The 15,262-nt window shown below is 34.2% G+C and overlaps 2 pseudogenes; both read left to right on the forward strand.

Annotated features, from left to right (window-relative positions):
- The first annotated feature begins 704 nt into the window (after positions 1 to 704).
- On the forward strand, positions 705 to 4,262 carry LOC120215338 (annotated as a pseudogene).
- Positions 4,263 to 12,769: 8,507 nt separating this feature from the next.
- Positions 12,770 to 14,843, forward strand: LOC120215154 (annotated as a pseudogene).
- The last annotated feature ends 419 nt before the right edge of the window (positions 14,844 to 15,262 follow it).

The following is a 15,262-nucleotide window of genomic DNA, read 5'->3' on the forward strand; positions in this document are numbered from 1 at the left end:
GGGGGAGGTAACGTCAAGGATTTTATTGAAAATAAACAAAAAGTTCAGTGATTGTATTGTAAGTTTTAAAAGTTAGATAATTAAAATGCAAGTATCTTAAAAGTTTAGAGATTATTTATATATTTTACCTTTTTTATTAGTCTTTGGTGAATATAAGATATAATATGTTCAAAGAGTTTGAAAAAAGTACTTTTTAATTTATATTTCACCGACATCAATATTTATGATATTTAGATCTGAGATCTCAAATAATAACAATAATCTCTTAATTATCGATATCACTTAATTCGAACTCTAATTCTTCACTTATATAAAAGAGTTTGAAAAAAGTATTTTTTAATTAATATTTCACCGACATCAATATTTACTTTATATAATTGTTAAAATAAAATTATTTGAAAAAATATTTTAGATTATATTTCATCAATATCATTATTTAATTTATATAATTATTAAACTAAATATTAAATTATTTATATATTTTAATTAATTAAATATAAATGTGAATCAAATTTTAAATAATTCTTAGTTTAGTTTAGTGGATAAACAATTATTTATTTTATGGTACTAATGTAGTATAAATAGTTAGGTAATTAAAATAATTAGATGACTAAATAAATAAATTATAATATTAAAATTAATTTAATAGAATATCTAATTAATGAATCAAATGTTTAATCCTAAAATACCAAAAGAAAAGGAGAAAAAAAACTATAAATCATTTTCATTCATTGGCATCACAAAAAGGGAGAGACAGATGATCAACGAATAAAAAACGAAAAAATAGCTTTACTGTACTGATCTAGATTTTATCATCAATGGTGTTGGGGTCCTATGAAACCAAATATCCGACCCTTCTCCTTTAACACCTTCAAAATCCAAAATTCAACCCAGATTTCTTCACTCGATCATCAATAAGCCCATATGCTCAAAAGCCAATCTTTGAATCAAAATTTACCACCATTTTTAATTACCCTTAAAAATTATTGTTATGGGAGCTGAAAAGAAATGTTTTTCGGTATTCTTTCACTTACATTTCTCTCCGTTCTCCTCCTAGTACTTTTCTCGATCTCATCTTTCAGCTCCCCTAGGCTTTTCCCTTCACTTGTCCAACTCGGAGCTCCTCGTCCACCGTCTTTTGGGTATTATATTTTTGGTGGACATGGTGATAAAGATCGGGTCTTTAGGCTCCTGCTTGCTATCTATCATCCAAGGAACCGATATGTGGTGCATCTTGGAGCTGATGCCACAGATGACGAAAGGCGTAGTTTGCTCGTGGCTTTGAAATCTGTGCCTTTTATTAGGAGCTTTGCAAATGTTGATATAATCGGGAAGCCTGATCGGTTTTCATATATGGGTTCTTCACATATTGCTGCCACGTTGCATGCTGCTGCTGTTTTGATGAAGGTTGGTCCTAGCTGGGATTGGTTTATTCCTTTGAGCGCTTTGGATTATCCCTTGATTACTCAAGATGGTAAGGGTGTTTCGGTTTATTCTTTTGTTTTTTTGGATTTATGTTGTTTTCTTTTTGTATGGTGTAGCTAGGAGAATTGTGGTTTTGATTTGGAGAAAAAGTTTTAGTTTGGATATACATGATCTTGATTCAGTTGGAATTGTTTGAAATTTGGATGATTTCACATCGTCGAGATAATATCTATTTATAATCTTTTTAGTCATTGATAGGGCGCACACAACTTGCAGACTTAGCTGCCCGAATCCAGTACCACTAGGGAGAACATCACTCCCTTTTAGTAATGAGGTCGCTCAATGGATTCATGATTCAGGAATATTGAATATGATTCATCGAAAATTCTTTAGTTTGATCATGTTTCTGACTAGTTTCTTACTTCCTTTAAGTTATCTTGATTCACGTATACTTGATTTTAATTTTTAAGACATAATCTGTTAGAATAGATAAGCAAAGCCCTGCCTGTATGGAATGAATTATCTGGTACAAATCATATGTACATGACATTTAGGCTATCAGATTGGAGAGATTAGAGATCGGATAGTATGTCAGGGAGGATGACCGGCATTTTTTTCTCTTGATGAGTCGCTTGAAGTTTCAAATCTGCAGAGTTTTGCTTAACTTTTAGTTTTAACGGAGGAAACTCTAAACCGAATTTCTACTGGGAACAGTCGTTTTCTTATGCCTGGTCTGACGTTCTGAGTGTTTCATTTCTAGGTTTGTTTTTGATATGGGTCAGATATGCATGAGTTTGGAAATTATCGGTCTCTTTACGTATGGAGCTAGATAGATCCTTAAGCTAACATAGCTAAGCACTTGGACATGGTCGATTTCCTCATATCGTTTTAACCAGAGATCCCAGAAAATCATATAATTTGCTTTCTTAGCTGAAAATGAGTGATTTTTTCTTCAACAGAAACCTTTCTAGATAAGATTGCATCTGTTTTGGTTATTGACTACTTAAGGGTTAAAAAAAACACACCAATTTATAAAAAGATTGGTGGTTGTTCAGTATTACAACATTAGGTTAAAGGGAAAAGAAAGGGGCTTATTGCCCTTTGTGACTTTGGTGAGGAGAATTATCGGTCCGAAGGCATATTAATTTGTGGAGCTGAAAGTGTTGAGTCCGGAGAAAGCAACACTTCTGCAATTGGACAACTCAGGTTCACGAATTCAGTTATTTATATTCCTTTTGGGTAAAGTTTAATTATTCCAAGTATTTATGATCAACATGTTCTGTTGTTTATCGCTACTTCACTTTTCATAGGATATATTGAAAACCCTGAATTGGTTTTCTGCTGTAGAAGAAGCTTTAGAACAAACGAAATGGAAAATGCTAAGCTTAATACCCAAGCATGCATCATTGGAACCAAACTTCGATGTCATATTGAACAAAATCTCAGATGCCCATCTTCTCCCTGCAACGCTTTGTTTTTCCCCCTCTAGTTTCAATGGCAGGAACTCTATGATTTCACCTTTCTGTTCTTAATTGTACTAACCTTTTTTCTTTTTCTTTTTCTCTCGTGTCTCAGATTTGTCGCATGTGTTTTCCTCTGTTAGGAGGGACCTCAATTTCATTTATCATACTAGTAAATTGGGGTGGAAAAAGTAGGCAAACCCTTTTCACAAGTTGTATAGATCATTTTGCTGCATGATTGCAAATACATATAATATATTGGTCTGTATTTTCTGCAGAGATCATCGATTTAAGCCTATTGTAGTTGACCCGGGGCGCTTTACCTCGCACGGAAGACCAAAATTTTTCGTACTACACAGAAACGGCCAATGCCTGATGCTTTTAAAATATTCACAGGCAAATTTTACAATCCATATCATTGCTGTCCATTGCTTCTCATGAAATAAAAATGTATTTGTTACTATTGTCTTCTGTGGAGGTGCTACACTCATTTACGGTTTCGTATTGAATTTTAGGTTCACCGTGGGTCGTGTTAAGCAGATCATTTCTTGAATTTTGCATCTTTGGGTGGGATAATCTACCACGGACACTTCTGATGTATTTCAACAATGTTATGTTATCCGAAGAAAGCTATTTCCAGTCCGTCATTTGCAATTCACCGGAGTTCATGAATACTACCGTAAACAGTGATTTAAGATATATGATGTGGGACAACCCTCCGAAGATGGAACCCCACTTTCTCGGCATTTCTGATTATGATCAAATGGTTCAAAGTGGAGCAGCATTTGCAAGAAAGTTTCGAGAAAACGATCCTGTATTGGACATGGTTGACAAGAAGATCCTCAAGCGTGAGCAAAAGGAAGTTGCCTCGGGAGCAAGGTGCACTGGCGTGAAGAGCTGGTGGAGCGATTCTTGCTTGCAGTGGGGTGATGTATATTCCGTGAAGCCCGGATCTCGGGCGAAGAAGTTCAGTGAAGCCATAACGAACCTTCTCAATGACTCAAATTCGAAGTCCAATCAGTGCACTTGAAGCAGGTGAATATAACAGGTCTCAATGCATTGACCTTTGCATCTGAGTTTTCATGGAAGGTTCAAAAGAACATCAGATTAGGTACATTCTTTTGGTCTGTGTTCTCTGTTTTTGGGGTTTTCCTCAATTTATACAGTTGAGAGAAAAAATTAGAGATTCTTGTCGACGATGTCGGCATCAGTGGTAGTGTTTTAATGGTGAAAAGCCGCCCAGAAGCCTTCATTAAGTGGACTTTCCCCTTGAGCTGCCCATTTGCATGCTGTTGTATGTTCTTCTACCCTCCTTTCACTTGGCACGTTGAATTGATGCAAGCACAAGACTCATTCATTAAAATCTCATGTTTTTTTTTTATAATTTGGATGTACGGTTCAACGCTTTATATATTAACCAATACGATCATCCTAACAATGACGTCTAACATCAACTCCTCCAGAAAAAAAATTCCTCCGATATTCACAAAACTTGAAGAACAACTCCTCAGACATCAATACCTCTGATATTCATAAAATAATATATATATTAAATTCTAATAAAATTGAATTTAAAAATGCCAGAAACCGGAAAAAAAAATTCCAAGTAGGAGAAAATTGGTACAGTGAACTCCCAAGTGAGAATAGTGAACGAGACTCCTTCCTCACACAACTCAAATCCAAAGAAAATGGATAGTTTTACGATGCAAGAGTTTAAGTTGCTGTTAATTTAAGATGATTTTAATTTAAAATATTATATATTCTATTTAAAAATTATATAAATTTAAAATATTTTCGATTGCAACTGAAAAATTACATTACAAAATTTAGGACTTACAATAAAAAAATATTATAAATTAATATTTTTAATTATAACTTGTCTAACCTAAAAAAAATATTCTGTTCAATTAAAAAGTTATACTTTTTATAAAAAATTATTGTAATCGATTTATCTATTTTTTTTAATTTATATTACTAAATTATATTTTAAAATTTTAAAAGAAAATTAAAAGGTAGGTCCAAAGTATGAAAAAAGAATATCAGGTGAAATTAAACATCCTATTCTGCTGTGGGCAATCGTACTCTCTATAACTCCCAATCTTCTATTAAAATTTTGAAGCATCAGCTGCTGATTCATGTGATCCTCGAGAGAATTTTTATTTATTTTTTACCTTCTTTCTTGGGAACTGAACTCTTTTGGATAAAAAATTAAAAGAGAGTGGCAGTTATGGTAAATTAATGGGAATAAAAATCAACAAGACTTGATAAGGAAGCAAAGGGCAGTGAAATCGAAAAGAAGACGCTCAAAATAATGAAGGGTGTGGTGTGTTTTGAAAGCTTTTAGGGTTAGGGACAGCATGCATGGCAGTGAAATTTGCAGGTACTGGAGGTAGCAAGCAATGATCCCCCTAAACACACTTACAGAGCTTTGTGTGTGATTGCGTGCTTTCTTAATTTTTTCCTTTGGGAAAACCGAAAACGACAAAGACAAAAGGGTCCATAAAACACGAGGACGACCCAAAATGTCCACAGAATGCTCAAACCAAGGCTAATCAAAGCGCGCATAATTTGGCAGTTTGGCGAAGCAATGGTTTGATCATTTGCGTTGCATGTTGCTTCAATGCTTAGTTTTAGATAAAAGAAGCACGATTACAATAAAAAGCATTCCTTAAACAACTGAAACCCTCGGTTTTGGAGATATAAGAAAATGATTCAAAAGTTTTAATATAATATTTATGTCCCAATAAATGGGTACAAAATTTTGAATGATGTGTTGAAAAATAAAATTGAACATAGATGGAAAAAAATTATTTCTTAATAAGTAGAAATTCATGTCAGGAGGTGTAAACTTAAAAGATTATATTAAAAATTAGAATTATAAATTTTAAGTGGTACGAAATTAAATAATTAATAAAAAAATGAAACTTCACCCTCAACACAGCTCAATCCATCCCAGACTACAATACTCTTTAGAAGTCATTTAGTCCACAACAACTTGAAAATTTGCATGTATCGCAGTATGTCTTCTCGACATACGTACATAATAACAGAGATTGTTGGTGGAACTTCAGAAGCTACCGTATGGCTTAGACAACTTCAGAAGTCGTCGTGTGGTCCATACGACTTCCGGAGGTCGTTGTATTATTGAAACAATTTTATCTTATAAATGTTAATTTATTAGGGTTTATTACAAAAGAAAAACCCTTTTATAAAGGGGGAGAATGACAACACTTTCAAAGTAAGAACTGGACCGCGATTGATTAAGGAAACCTTAATATTCCATTCTCTTTTGTTTAAAGCTTCAAAAGGCTCTGCCCAGACGCCCTATCAAACAAACATTTCTTATACCTTTCTACATCATCTTTTAACGCTTTTTTTTTTAATATTTTGTATAGAATTATAACTTTAAAATTATTATGCTTGTCTTTAAATATGATAACATAATTACAGGAAAATGTAATTATTATCTTAATAATTATTAAAAAAATTAATTTTATATCATATTAATGATTGTATAAATTATTACATAATTATATAAATTTAAATTTAAATAATAATTATTGTAAAAAATCTTGAATTCTAAAAATATTTTTAAACGTTTAATAATTTCAACAATAAAATTACTAAAATGGAAAAAAGATGTTATAAATGCATAATATTATATAAAATTCATGTATATATAAATTTAAAAAAGTTAATATATCACACACACACATGTGTGTATATATATTTGATGTTATAATGAAAAAGTTTAAATATCCATTTAATATTTGTATTATATTCGATTATTAATATATACATGACCAACGAGTGTTGATACAAGTTGTTGAGATTCAAGAATTTAGCTTGTAAGGTCTTTAAATCCTACCACTGTCATTCTCAATGGGCAATCTGTAAATTCATATATAAATCTCAATTAAATCTTAGGTATGTCCTGACCATAACTGAGAGAACCATCCCAGGTCCAAACTTATATTATCAAAAATATATACATGATTTTTAATTTTTAATTTTCAATTTTGCATTAATTTTTTTCATCGTTAATGTGTTCACACATGAAAATTTGACGTGATTTCTTGTACCAATTAAAAGTTAACACGTAGTTTTTTAAAAAATTATTTACTAATAATAAGATTAATCCTCAATTGATCATCTCGGGAAAAGGTTAAAATATAAAGGATAAGAGGAGTAATGATTACAATTGTTCAAAGGAGTGAATACAAAAGATTCTACTGCAAGGGGAGAGTAAAATTTCAAGGAAGAAAGGAGAGAGATGCAAAAATGGTGTATTTACTCAAAGGAAACAAATGAAAGGAGAGTTTTGGATGGAAGAAAACGAGCAAAAGTTTAAGATTGAAGACAAACATTAAGCGCAGAGCAGAGTCGGTGGTTGGTTCAGGCACCCAGTTCATTGCAGTGAATTTGTGGGCACTATCAAGATATATGTAAAGATTAGAATTTGGAGAGTGAACAAAGGGACAATCTTCACAAGTTCCAAGCCGAGTTAGATAAAGCCGTTGGTCCCAACTCCCAACGAACTCACTTTCTCATTGAGTTCACCATTGATGGATTGGTGAAACCTATATAATGCTAAAATAATACTTCTGGTAACCTACCCGGGGTTGCGCCTTACACGCGTGGAATATTGATGCCCGATAAATCCCGTAACCAGGTGTATTGTATGTGGTTACGACATCTGATTGATTTGATGAAACTGAAGATATAGTTGATATTCGAATTTGACATTAATTCAACTTAATATTCTAATTGTATTCAAAATTAAAGTTATATTCTAATTAGTTCACAGTACTTAAATTGAAATTAAATTTTCAATACATATGATTTTATCCTTAACATATACATTAAAAACCAACTTATCACTTCATATTTATTCGTAAAAACATGTCGATGCTCATTCCATACAATTTCAATGTCACGACCAACTTATCACTTCACATTTATCCAATTTCCATAACATTTTATCCAATATATTCAAAAACCAATTGATCACTTTACATTTATTCAATTTATTCATAACATTTTATCCAATTTATTCAAACTTCACATACGTTTTAATTTAAGTTATGACTTAAATTTATCCATATGTATAATTTTATCCTTAACTTGCTGAATTTCCAAAAAGAACTTAAATTTTGGTTATAATTTACATGATTTCACCATCCATCTATAGTTCCCCGTGGACATGAGTGACATAATAGGGTAATGATAACATATTCTCTGACAAATAATGTAAACGCCCCCCCCGGGAATGCGCTTTCACCACTTTGCCAAGTCCCCTTAGAAATAATAGGTACTGACATGAATAGTTCCCCGGGGACATGAGTGACATAATAGGGCCATGATAACATATTCTCTGACAAAATAATGGAAGGCGCGCCCCCGGAACGCACTTTCACCACTTTGCCAAGTCCCTTCAGAAATAATAGGTACTGACATGAATAGTTCCCCGGGGGACATGAGTGACATAATAGGGCAATGATAACATATTCTCTGACAAAATAATGGAAGGCGCGCCCCCGGAACGCACTTTCACCACTTGCCAAGTCCCTTCAGAAAATAGGTACTGACATGAATAGTTCCCCGGGGGACATGAGTGACATAATAGGGCAATGATAACATATCTCTAACAAAATAATGGAAGGCGCCCCCCCGGAACGTGTTTTCACCACTTTGCCAAGTCCCCTCAGAAAATAATAGGTACTGACATGAGTTCCCCGGGGACAGAGTGACATAATAGGGCAATGATAACATTATATGACAAATATGGAAGATGCCCCCAAAAATGTCCTTTACGTGAATAGTACCCTGGTTATAGACACTATTATAAACGTTTATGGACTTTCAAACAAACTTCAGTTCACAAGCTTTCATATTCACAAACTCAAAATTCTCAAAAATTTCTCTGAAAATGAGTCGTCCTTCTGCTGTTGTTTTATATGATGGAGAAATTAAGGAAGCTGAATAAGGGGTTGTTTTTTCGAGTCAGATCATTATATCCCCTTAACCTTGAAGAGAAACACACTCTTGAGGAGCTAATCACAAAATTTTCATTAAAGATTCATGTAGCTGCCGGAGAAGACTATCTTCACTTCAGTATAGATTTCCTACTGAACTTTTTCCACTCACGTATACATTTTCAGCTTTCCAACGATGATGATGTTTTTGATGGTTGATGCTCATATGGGAGTTCACAATCTCTTATTGAAATGTATGCCACTTTTATTGAGGTTCGTGCTTCTCGTGGTCTCTCATATTCATCTCACTTTGGCATTGCATATCAAACTGATCAAGTTGATAGCCCGACGCAACTGATCTGTAATGATTTCACATCAATGGCGAATCACTCCAGATGTTATGCCATCAAGTTCAATAAGAAGACATACATCAACAACTGTTATGATCTCAACCCCATGGCTTTACCAATAATCCATATGGCAACATCTCTTCTACTTCAAGGGGCAGACCTTCATATGCTAATGTTTTCGACTTACATATGGAAATGTAATCAAAACGATAGTCTATTCACATCCCACATGATACAATGGGCTCGTAAACGATAGTCTATTCACATCCCACATGATACAATGGCCTCAAGTTCAAGGGGAGGACCACAAGCGGAACTTATTTGACCTCACATGGATTATCAAAGGAACCCTCATCTCCACCAGAAGAACCTCTTCGGGAGCCAGGTGCAGATGGTGCTGAAACGAGATTATTCGTTGAACCTGACTCACCACAGTTTAACGTACATTCTGATGATGATGAGGATGGCGTTTCGATAAATACAACACCAGTCGAACTTCCTGCACATATGTATAGGGTTGATTATGACATAATGTACGAGCCTGAATTTCTGGATCTTCCTGATGTTGGCAACTATGGACTTCAGTCATCAGTCAACGACGGTGATTTACATATTGGAATGGAGTTTGCATCGAAGGAGGAAGCAATGATGGCAATAAAGAGTTACAATATTCGTAACTCAGTTCAACCCCGAGTTGATCGATCTACCACGGAGAAATATGTCTGCTGTTGCGTCCAATGTGACAACGGATGTCAATTGATGACTCGTGTATCAAAGAGGAAGAAGAATAACAACGTATGGGAACTAACCAGATACAACAGTCCTCATACGTGTTGTGGAAGAGGTATAAACCAGGATCATCCCAACTTGGACTCTAACATTATTTGCCAAACAATCATGCCCATTGTGAAGCAAAGCTCTCATATAGTTGTTGGCAGTGTTGATTTTTGCTATACAGTCACAATATGGGTACACCGTCTCTTATAAAAAAGCTTGGTTGACAAAACAGAATGCCATTTGCAAACTTCATAACGAATGGGATTCCTCTTACAACGAGCTACCCAGTTGGTTTCATGTTGTGCAAAAACTCAATCCCGGGACAATTGTTGAGTTCGAAACTCAACATCATTACGTGAATGATCGAATGGTTCGTGATCGCTGCCAATTCTATAGTGTTTTTTTGGACTTACCCTCAGTGTATTAATACAGTCAAGTACTGTAAACCAATTGTCCAAATTGATGGCACTTTCTGTATGGGAAATACAAGCAGTTTTATTATTGCTGTGGTCTAAGATGGAAACCACAATATTCTTCCTGTTGCGTTTGCCCTCGTTCAAGAAGACACTGAGTCCTGGCTTTTTTCCTTAAAAATTTACGTTTACATGTTTCACCAAGGAACGTAGCATTATTTCAGACCGAGGAGCTGGGATAAAGCAGCAATGGAGTCTTTGGGTACAATGTAAGACCTCCACATGTTCAACTCGTTATTGCGTCCGTCATATTGGTAAACTATTACGAAAAATACAAGAAGAATGATGAACTTCAGAAAGTCGTGCTAATGTGTATGTTACTTTTTTCCCAATTTTTCTATCATTTTCGTATCACTTATTTATACTTTATTAACTATTACCATATGACAACCAACTGGCTGAAGCAATAAATTCAACCTTAAAGGGGGCGCGTCATTTACCAGTCATGGCATTGGTCAAACGACTTATTTTCGTTTGGGTCAACTCTTTGCAAAGCTCAGTGGACAAGCTCTTACTTTGGATGCAAAACAACCATATTACCATCCAAGACCAAATGGGATGTTGTTACAAATTTTTCTCGCATCCATGAATTGTTTCGTGTAACCGAAATGCCACGTCTGCTGCAAGGGATTGAAGCCAACTCTTTCAGAGTTAATCTGCAAGAGAGGTGGTGCGATTGTGGTTTCTTTCAAGTACTCAAATATCCATGCTCTCATGTCATTGCAGCTGCTCATTCGCATTTGGACTACAAAATTATGATCCCGTATACCAACTTTCCAAGTATTCAAGGTATATGAATTTGAGTTTCCGCCCATAGGAAACGAAAGAGACCCATATGAGATTCAAACTTGGCTTACAATTGTACCAGATCCATTGCTATTGAGGGACTCAAGTTGTCCAAAATCTACTAGAATACATTGTGATATGGACATTCGGAGAATCAATAGAACAAAAACGATGTGGGCATTTAGAACATCGGACACAATAGAAAAATGTCCAACTTTGTTATCATCACATAACCGTTAACCCTAAAGTAATTAATATTCTATTTAAATGAATGCTTTTTTCTAATATTTAAATGTAATTGCATTTTCTATAATTTCTGAATGTATGTACACCTAAATAATTTTTTTAAAATTATTTTATGATATTTATTTAATATAATAATTAATATTATTTATTATAAAAATTAATTATTTAAAATTATAATAATTCCACCTTCTAAGTAGATAAAATATTAAATTAAACAATTAAAAGTTATAAAAAAATTTATGTATACAATGACACATTTCATGTTCTGATTGGAGGATTAAATTTATTAAATTAAATTAAAGTAAGACTAAATTGTTAAAAATATATAAGTATTGAAGATTAAATGTGTAATTATACTAATTTTATTAACTTATGCACAATATTTTCGTTAAATATTGATAACTGATGATTAGATTGATAACATTAAATAATTAAGTGATAAAATTAATAGATCGATAATCAAAATAAAAAATTAATAGATATATAACCATATGTGTAATATTATAATTTCATACATTTTTCCTATAAATACAATAAGATCAAAGTTGGTTTTCATCTATTGTTTCATCCGATTAATGTCGCGTGGAATGGGTGAATCCCAAAGTCCCTAAATATATAACACTAAAACCTAAATTCTCTCCATTTAACACACATTTAAAAAATACATTCGATAATTCTTAAATTATAACCGAAACACTTACATAATATATTAATAATTATAATAAAAAAATAAAATATTTTTGTGTCATCTTACAAAATGCATTTCCGGGATACACCTTACACGTGTCTCAATTAACATAAACCCAAATAAAACACATATCCGAAATATATCTTTATGTCACCTCAATCAAAAAAGTAATACTTCAAAAAATATTAATTAAATGATATTAGAATTAAAATTTCGACGAAAAAATGTCAATTTAATCAAACCTTAACAGAAAACTTTGATTTTTCAGCGATTTCTTAGCATCATTTTTTCGATTAATTATAAAAGTTTGAAAAGTGTACATGTGACAAACAGGACAAGGATAGAAGTCTGTTCGTCAAGTCGCTGTTCTTTTATTGTTCTCTTTCAGTATTTAACGTTAAATCACATCATCTTAGAATTCGAACAGCTGCAGCAATTCCCAAACCCCCTCCTTTTCCTCTGTCTACTATTTTTTTATTATTATCATATATCTTTCCTCTGACTTCCACTTCACACAGGCACTCTCTCTTCTTTATCTTTCTCTTTTTGTGGTGCTGGTGGGTTAATTTTACTCTCCTTGTTTGCCTTTAGGTGTATAGGGTTTGCTTACTTTCTTGTTGGTATCAAAGGAAAGAAAAGGACTAGCTTTCAAGCTTATAAAGTACATGTGCTTTTCTTTTGTTGTCTTTTGAGTAGTGTTGAACAAGATGTGTGGTTCTGGAACTTGAATTTCAGATGCAACCCCCTGTTTAAATCTTCTATAGCTTACCTGCCTTACCCTTTTGTTTTTTATTTTTACTCGTGTTTCCTCTTAGTGAACTGGTGTCTTTCATTCATTCAAAAAACAGAGGTGAAGAAATGACTAAAGAAGAAAACTTTAAGCTGCTAAAGATTCAGGTCTTTCTCTTGTTACCCTTCTTTTTGATTTGTTTATCATTAACAAATGTGGGTGATGATGGTCTTTTGTTCTGAAATATCTTTTTTTTTGCTCTTGTTTTGTTTTTCTTATCCAGACTTGTGTTCTCAAAGTGAACATACACTGTGATGGTTGTAAGCAGAAGTGAAGAAACTCCTTCAGAGAATTGAAGGTGTTTTCTCACTTTTTATCATTAGTTTTTCTCCCATCATTCCATTTTTGTTTTCTTCAGGTGTGATTGTGGACTGCTCTTTCTCTCTCTCTCTCCTATGATTCTTCTTGTATGTTGAAATGGTTTTACTTCCTAGAAACTGTTTGCTGCTTGGTTGCTGAGAAAATTAGGAAAAGAGACCAGAAGAATCACGAGTCTTATGCTTGTGGTTCCAAAAAAAAGTGACCGCTTTGGGATTTTTCAGTTGTAAGATTTATGATCTGGACTTGGACTTCAATGTAACTCATCTTCATTGGAGAAATGATTACACAACTTGAACATTTCTTGAATTAGAGTTAAGATATTTGGACTGTTCCCAGTTGTCTGGGGGACACTGCTAGGGAAATTTCCAACTCATTGGTCTTCATAATTGGTGTCACATGCTTTGGCTAATCTGTTTCATGTAATTTTGTGTTTGTTGTTTTGTTCTTTGTTCCCAGGTGTTTACCAAGTAAACATAGATGATGAGCAGCAAAAGTTACAGTCTCAGGAGTGTTGATTCTGCAACTTTGATCAAGAAACTGGTCAGGGCTGGTAAATATGCTGAGGTCTGGTCCCAGAAATCCAACCAGAACCAGAATCAAAACCAAAAGCAGAGAACAACTGCATCAAAGATGACAACAAGAGCAACAACAAGAACAAAGGCCAAAAGCAAGGTATACTGAAGCATCAGCAGAAGTTTCCCACTTCCATTCCTGAGGAAGATTATTATATGGATGATTATGATGAAGAGGATGAAGAAGACGAGATGCAGTTTCTCAAACCGAATCAGATCGGTCAGTTGGGTCAGCTTGGTGGTTTGCTTAGACAACAAGCTCTTGATGCTGCAAATAATGCTAAGAAAGGTGTTGGGAACATATCTGCAGGTTCCAGCAATAATAATATTAACAACAATGTGATGATGGGAATGGTGGGAAGAAAGGGAACCCTAACCAGAATATGGGAATGAAGGTCAACCCTGATTTGCTTGATCAGAAAACATTGGCAGCTCTGAAGATGAATAAGCTCAGTTAGGCAGTTTAAACTTAAATGCCAGTCCGAGTCCAAGAGGGGAAACGACATGAACTCCATCGCCGGTCTTTCCGGTTTTCATGGAAACAATGCTAATGTCGTTCCTAATGCTTCTGTTTTAGGAGCCAATCCCAATGGCGTGGGAGGATATCATCATCAAGTTCAATCCAACAATTGCTTGCAGGGGCCATCCACAGCAAGTTTCCCGAACGGCGGATTCACTACCGGTCAATATCCATCGCCAATGCTAATGAACATCAACGGCTATAACCATCCGTCATCATCGATGATGAACATGAACCTTCAGAACAGGCAACTACCTCAGATGATGTATCACAGATCCCCTTTTACCCCCCCTAGCACCGGCTATTATTACAGTTACAACCCTCCACCATACTCATTCCCTGAAGTCCCCAATTACAATCCTGATCATCAATCTACAGCAACCCGCATATGTTCAATGATGACAACACCAGTAGGACATGTAGGAGTCAAATCTTATCTGTGTATTGTGTAGATGGTTAAGTCCATGTTATTCTTATTTAGTATTTAATTTAAGCTGCGCATGCTTTGTGTTTAATCTTTATAATTAAGTCAATAGTTGTTTGAGTTATGGTCAAATGAAGAGTGGGGTCTTATTTTATTCCAATAGGAGACAAGGTGACATCGGTTACTGCAACTTCACAGGGAATAATGACACTGTAGCTGAGAAGGTAGGGCCAAGCTGGGTTGACACTATGTGTCACGCTAGTGCTGCAAAGTCTGTTATTTTGGTTGGGTTTGGGTGGATCAATAGTCTTTTCATAAGTAAATTTATAGACCCTATTATTAGAAAATAAAATGGTCAATATTGCATTTCTCAACAAATGGAGGATTTAACTGGAAATATTTTTCTCCCATTTTAAAATGAATGCAAAGCATTTTTTGGTTGTATATAAAATGAA

The sequence above is a fragment of the Hibiscus syriacus genome, unplaced genomic scaffold (assembly GCF_006381635.1).
Source record: "Hibiscus syriacus cultivar Baekdansim isolate YM2019G1 unplaced genomic scaffold, ASM638163v2 tig00110114_pilon, whole genome shotgun sequence".
NCBI lineage: Eukaryota > Viridiplantae > Streptophyta > Magnoliopsida > Malvales > Malvaceae > Hibiscus > Hibiscus syriacus.